This window comes from Schistocerca americana, chromosome X (genome assembly GCF_021461395.2).
Source record: "Schistocerca americana isolate TAMUIC-IGC-003095 chromosome X, iqSchAmer2.1, whole genome shotgun sequence".
Lineage (NCBI taxonomy): Eukaryota > Metazoa > Arthropoda > Insecta > Orthoptera > Acrididae > Schistocerca > Schistocerca americana.
In genome coordinates this window covers 307,714,006-307,721,544 of record NC_060130.1, presented here as the reverse complement: position 1 = coordinate 307,721,544, position 7,539 = coordinate 307,714,006, and the positions used below count along the sequence as shown (strand labels likewise).

At 43.6% G+C, this 7,539-nt stretch overlaps 1 pseudogene; it reads right to left on the bottom strand.

Moving 5' to 3' along the window:
- Positions 1-3,240: 3,240 nt before the first annotated feature.
- LOC124556869 lies at positions 3,241-3,358 on the bottom strand (annotated as a pseudogene).
- Positions 3,359-7,539: the final 4,181 nt, after the last annotated feature.

Here is a 7,539-nt window from a genome sequence, read left to right as displayed (position 1 = left end):
ATCGCCCCCTGATCGCCCTTATCGTTTTCTCGCGATCCCTACGCGAGATATACGTTGGGGATAGCACAATGGCCGCTTTGTCTCCTTCGAATACAAATTCTCTAAAATTATTCAATACGGTTTTTGTGTTAACTACGTCGTCTTTCTTCCAGGGATTCCCATTCAGTTTCCCAGATCATTTTCATTACATATTCATATGGGCTGTTACGATGCTAACAGCTCGTTTCGGAATTTTTTCTATGTCTGTTATCATGCCTACTTGATACAAATTCTTAAAATACTCAAAAATTGGCCGCACTAGTATCTTTTACACGATTTCCGTTACAGATACATTGCAGTGTACAATTTACGTGATAACGCCATATTACATCACTTCTTAGTATTACCCCTACATAGTTTTCTGATTTCATGTGTAACCCTCCACTGTTTTTATTCTTCATGGTTCCCTTCATTATCATACACTTATTCTTTGCCGCTCGGGATAGCCGCGCTGTGTAGGGCGTCTTGCCACGGTTCGGGTGGCTCCCCACGTCGGAGGTTCGAGTCCTCCCTCAGGAATGTGTGTGTGTGTGTGTTGTCCATAGCGTAAGTTAGTTTAAGTTAGATTAAGTAGTGTGTAAGCCTAGGGACCGATGACCTCAGCAGTTTGGTCCCAAAGGAACTTACCACAAATTACCAAATTTACCTTATTCACTATCTCCTGACGGTTCAGGATGTGCCCGATTACTATTTTTTTCTTTTAGTCAAGTTGTGCCATAAAGATATTTTTTCTCCAAGTCGATTCAGCTAGTCGTTATTAGATAACCATCTGTCTACATAACCTTTAGGAATCCTCTTCAGCACCACAACACAGAAAGATCCATTATCTTATTGTTTACGCTGTTGATCGTTTATGTCTCACTTTCATACAACGTTTAACTCCAAATTAATATTTCCATAAATCATTGATTAAAAATTTCCTTCTATTACAAGTCTCTAGTTTACATTCGCTTTGGCTCAAATGGCTCTGAGCACTATGCGACTTAACGTCTAAGGTCATCAGTCCCCTAGAACTTAGAACTACTTAAACCTAACTAACTTAAGGACATCACACACATCCATGCCCGAGGCAGGATTCGAACCTGCGACCGTCGCGGTCACGCGGTTCCAGACTGTAGCGTCCAGAACCGCTCGGCCACCCCGGCCGGCCTACATTCGCTTTATTTCTGTCGTTGTCTGTTATTCTGCTGCCCAAATAACCAAACTTGTAGACTACTTTTAGCGTCTCCTTAACCAACTTAATTCCATCGGCATCGCCTGATTTAATTTGACTACATTCTCTTAGCCTTGTTTTATTGTTATTCATCTTATAATCTCCTTCCAAGACATTATACATCCTGTTTAACCGATCTTCCATAGCCTTTGCAGTCTTTTACAGAATTTCAATGTTATCTAAAGATTGGAAAAGTTTTCTGTGTGGTCTCTGATCTTCTTTTCGCTTTGCAGATTTCTCCTAGGTTTTCTTTGCTGCTTTCTCTGAGCCCAAATTGAATTACTTGAGGGATAATCTACAACCCTGTCTCACTTCATTCTCAACTACTGCCTCTCTTTCGTGCTGCTGAACTCTTGTAACTGCAGTCTGATATCTGAACCAGTTGGAGGTAACCTTTCATCCTTCTGTTTTATCCCGATAACGTCAAAAATTCAGAGTACTTTCCAGTTTAACTTACTGCAGATGAGCCTCTGTGGAGTTTGGGAAGCAGCTGGGAGTTGCAGAATGAATTGAAACTGCAAGGGGTAGCCGTGAGGCGTGCCTGGATAGCTCAGTAAGTAACCGTACTGCCCACGACAGTCAAGGTTCCGGGTTCTACACCCTTTAGGACAAAGTTTTAATCGTTTAGGAAGTTTCAAAACAATGCATATTGAAAGCACAATGAAAAACTCGTTCTGGAGACTTATTGTAATGTCAGATATGTACTGTACAAACGAGGTTTAACTGAAATTACGGAATCGGCAGTATTCATGCTGACCGCACACGGCGCGTCACACTGAAGGCAGCCGAGTGTGATAACTCCAGGTTGGCCGCCAGTGGGCGTCGCACTAGCCCTGGATTCTCCGCCACTCGCCATAAGACAGATGGGTGGCTCTACGTATGAAGATAGAGGTCACCGTTAATGGCCACGCCCAAAACGAAGCAGATAGCATCCTTCCGCACCTCTTTATAAAACAGCACACGCAGAGATCCAGCAGAAGCCGTGGAGAGGACACGCCCAAGACACGACGAATCTTCGTGGACTGCCATCCACGCCACGGTCACCAGATACTACAACTAACTACTCAGAAGCACTGAGACAAACCTTTGTGCATCCTACAGAAGACGTCATACATTTGTTTTTGCAAGTTTTGGATACATCAAAACATTGTAAATAAAAGCGTATGAGTTTTACCCGTGCAAATGTATATTTTTTGTTTGAAGTATAAATATCTCTCTCGCATCCGCCACCTACAACTGCAGACACATCAAACATACAACGTAAATTTGTGTTACAGACCAAAGCCATTCCATTCTGCAGCCGACTTTGTAAATGCGATTAATTTTTTATGCATGGAAGTGAAAACCTAACTGTGATCATGTCATTGTTTGAACCATTCGTTGTATTGAGCCGAAACTGTGCTCCGGGAAACAATGTAGAACTGGACGAGAGATGAGATATCCTGTAAGTATTAAACACTTTGCAATGAACGACCAAATATCGTATCCCGTAATCATAAGGACTGAGTAATCGCTAACCTCACTTCCGAAAATGACCCAAACTCCATGTACAGACTTTATGAGGTCATTCACTGATATTTTCACCGTATTTTGGAGTAAGGGACCCGTGGACTCCAGTGGCCTGTTACAGAGTAACTGTATTTCGTTTGACTTCTTATTCCATTTTTTTTTTTTTTTGTATCTGTATTGCACTGAAAATATCTGCACAACGGTGTGATTACGACTACGTGCGCTGTGTGTCTTGTTTGAAAGCAAATTTAGTAAATTTACTTACGTTACTTACAGTTGCACTCCTTCTTCACGCCGCAAGTGGCCCATCGGGACCATCCGACCGCCGTGTCATCCTCACTAAGGATGCGGATAGGAGGGGCGTGTGGTCAGCACACCGCTCTCCCAGGCGTTATGATGGTTTTCTTTGACTGGAGCCGCTACTATTCGGCCGAGTAGCTCCTCAATTGGCATCACGATCCTGAGTGCACCCAGAAAAATGGCAACAGCGCATGGCGACGTGGATGGTCACCCATCCAGGTGCCGGCCACACCCGATAGCGCTTAACTTCGGTGATCTGATGGGAACCGGTGTATCCGCTGTGGCAAGGCCGTTGCCACGGTACTTACAAAATGGTTCAAATGGCTCTGAGCACTATGGGACTTAACATCTCAGGTCATCAGTCCCCTAGAACTTAGAACTACTTAAACCTTACTAACCTAAGGACATCACACACATCCATGCCCGAGGCAGGATTCGAACCTGCGACCGTAGCGGTCGCGCGGTTCCAGACTGAAGCGCCTAGAACCGCTCGGCCACCAGCGGCCGGCCGGTACTTACAGTGGGTGGACAAAAATATGGAAACATGACAAAACCAATATATTACCATAAGTAATACGTAGTAGGAAAACCGTTGGCAGTCAAAACAGCTTCCAGTCGTCTCGGAATTGATAAAGAAAGGTACTGTATGGCTTTCAAGAGACCCTGATACCATTCTTACTGCAAAATAGTGGCAAGTTCAGGTAACGATGGTGGAACGGAGACCGATCACACCACACACCCTTCTCTCCAAAGCAGTGCACGGAAGTTCAGTAATATTGAGTTCTGGTGACTTTTGTCGCCAGAAGAGATGCGAAAGTTCATCCACGTGCCCACAAAACAAGTTCTGGACAATGCGACCTCTATGAACAGCGGCTCTGACGTTCAGAACACGGCATCACCCCAGGGGAAAGAACATTTTTCTATCGGACGGACATGATCAGCCAAAATGGTCACATAATCCCTGCCAGTAATTCGACCATGCAGGGTAAAAATGGGATCCGTGGAATAAGAGAATATGTCTGCCCAAACCATCACTGAACTCCCGCCATGTTTTACTCTTGGGACATACTCGGCCGGAAGTTGGAAACAGAGTGAAACAGCACTCATTCGAGCAATTGACATTATTCGATTGCTCCATGTTTTATGGCTTCGGCATCACGTTTCCCTGTTAACTGCATTTGCATCACTGATAAGTGGGTTCGGAAGTCCAGCTTGTCTTGCAATCCCATGCTTTTGGGGCCCCCTTAATGTTGTTTTCGTACTAAGGTCATCAGTCCCCTATAACTTAGAACTACTTAAACCTAGCTAACCTGAGGACATCACACACATCCATGTCCGAGGCAGGATTGGAACCTGCGACCGTAGCGGTCGCGCGGTTCCAGACTGTAGCGCCTAGAACCGCTCGGCCACTCCGGCCGGCACCAATGAATAAGGAACAGATATGCATACAGGGTAGTTTCATTGGTAAGTTTGAAAAAATCTCGGCCACTCCGGCCGGCGGAGAAAACGTCAAATCAAATTAAAATTGTACCGTGCGGATGTATGTGTACGGGTATGGAGACAACCTCATGACTCCATGAACCCTGCATGTCAGCAGGGGACCGTAGAAGCTGGTGGAGGCTCTGTAATGGTGTGGAGTGATATGGGGCCACTGATACGTCTAGATACAACTCTGACAGGTGACACGTACGTAAGCATCCTATCTGATCATCTACCGGCTACTGACAGGATTCTGCAGTGAATTCTGCAGCTGTTGTCTTCATATATTTCGTCATAGAGTTCTTCAATGATCAGCTGTCTCGTTCACTCAACACACGCTATCGTCCGCGTTGCAACCTAGTGGATGATGACACCACACGTCCAGAATTGCTACAGAGTGGTTCCAGGAGCACTCTTCTGAGTTCTAAACATATCCACGTGCCTCTAAACTCCCCAGACATGAACATCATTGAGCGTATCTGGGATGCCTTGCAACGTGTTGTTCAGAAGAGATCTCAACCCCTTAGTAGTCTTACGAATTTATGGACAGCCCTGCAGGACTCTTGGAGTCAGCTCCCTCCAGCATTGCTTCAGCCATTGGTCGAGTCCATCCTACGTCGTGTTGCGGCACTTCTGAGTGCTCGCGGGGGCCCTACACGATATTAGGCAGGTGTATCAGTTTCTTTGGCTCTTCAATGGATTTTCGAGGTGCAACACTTCCTGAGCGTCCACAACGCAGACTTCTACGGCCAATGTCTCCGCCAAGTCTCCAGTTGCTGGGAAAACGTATCGTACTCGTATTAAAGGATGAATATATAGAGAAGGACTAGTGCTACCAGCCAGTTTATGGTTGATCGTGATTTTTTTCGTGGTGATAATGAATACTTTAACACTATACCTGTATTTTGCCCTTGATAGCTTCAGAATTCCACTGATTTTTATCTCGATCAGCATTGTCAAACCCTTTGTCTGAAATAACAAATCCAAAGAACGTTGGTTTGCCTTTCTTCAAACTATGTTCAAATACAAAATGTAGAGTCATAACTACCTCGCGTGTTTCTTCACGTCTCTCGAGCCCAGCCTTGTCGTTACCCAGATTGGGTTTCACCACTTTCCATAGTTTTGTAGATAATGTGTGGAAAGAAATAGAGTCTGTACTGAAGAGTAGCAGAAAGAGCTTTTGAATAAAATTATGTTGTCTGTTTGTCAAATAAATAGAATCTAATATTCGTACCAAATGGTTTCTCGTGGCGTTTAGTGTCATTCTCGTATGTACATAGTACTACAGCAAAGAGTTAAAGGATACAGATTAAAAGTCAGTCACAGCAATCAAAGTGTAGTCGACATAAATATAATGATGACGAATTTATAAGTATTTCACACCACTAAAGATGAGTGAAAACAAGAACACGTGCTGTAATAAATAAGTTAAAAAGCGTGGTTCGTTGCTGTATTTGTTCTAGTAATATTGATAGCTATTCTTCTTACGCTCAATTCGTGGCGAGAACGGGCTGAAATTTGGTGTAATGAAAACTATCTTGGCACACAGTTTACTCTGACATGGGCTGTATGGTTGTTCGCAAGCTGCATGAGTTAGCTACGTAGTTACCGTACCACGTTTATGCAGTGTTATTACAGCACCAATCCGTAATTGGTGAAACTGAGAGTTTCAGTGCGTAATGACGTGGATTCTGATCATGCAGTATTCGCAGATACTAATGTGAAATGGCAAAGCTCTACGACAGACGAAATTATCTTGTTCCATGAGATACGATAGCGGGACTGCATCTGAACTTGTAACTAGACTAATTTCGAACCGAATGTGGGACGTAATGAAGATACTAGTAGTATGAGCTGTATGACGCAGTAACTACTACACTGACTGACCCCACTGCCGGACCTCCCGCCGGAGGTTCGAGTCCTCCCTCAGGCCTGGGTGTGTGTGTTGTTCTTAGCATAAGTTATTTTAAGTAATGTGTAAGTCTAGGGACCGATGACATCAGAAGTTTGGTCCCTTAGGGATTCACACACATTTGAACGTTTTTTGATACATTTTTAAGGACTGGAACTTAAAGAGGCAAAATTGTTATAGATGGACAAACAATAGAACAAGTAATACAGTTTAAATATGTTGGGTGTAAATTTAAAATTTTCTATCTCAGATGATTAAGACCTAAAATTGACCGGATTCAGGAATTTCTGTGGAAATCATACAACAAACGTTAAAATATAACGCAGAGAAAGAAACACTAATGAAACGTTACGGAGTAATAGCCTTTCTTTGGCTGCTGTATGGTAGCGAAAATTTGACGCTGGTATCAGATCAATTACGACAGTTCGAATCATCTGATATCAAGTTCCTCCGCTTTGTAAAAGGATGTTCGTTAATGGACCATAAATGAAAAAGCGGTATTAGACAATAAGTAAATGTAGAACCATATACGACTGTAGCTGAAAAAACTGGCCAAACTGGCAAAATCTTATCCATCCTGTGTCTAAGAAGTAGATAACTCATGCTACAAAACTATACAGCCCAATAGGCTTGAGAAATGTTGGACGTCCATTAAAGAGATGGCGTGAAAAATTCTGAGACTGAACAGGTCAAAAAGTCTAACCCTTGAAGACGACGATAACGATGCTGATGCTGCTGCTGCTGCTGCTGATGATGATGATGATGATGATGGTAATAGTGATAATATGATTCCAGACTGAAGCGCTTGGGCCACTCGACCACACTGGCCGGCTCAGCGCAAGACCCAAGCGACTGGAAAAAGGCCCAGGTGACTTCAGTATAATAAGAAGGGTAAAAGAACTGACCAGAAAATGACAGACCAGTATTCTTGCTGCAGAATTCTTGAATATATTGTAAGTTCGAATATAATGAATTTCCTTGGGACAGAAAAGCTTCTGTCCACAAATCAACATGGATTTAGAAAGCATCGCGCTCTTTTCTCACATGATATCCTGCGAACCAACGATAAAGGGCGGCATCAGATACC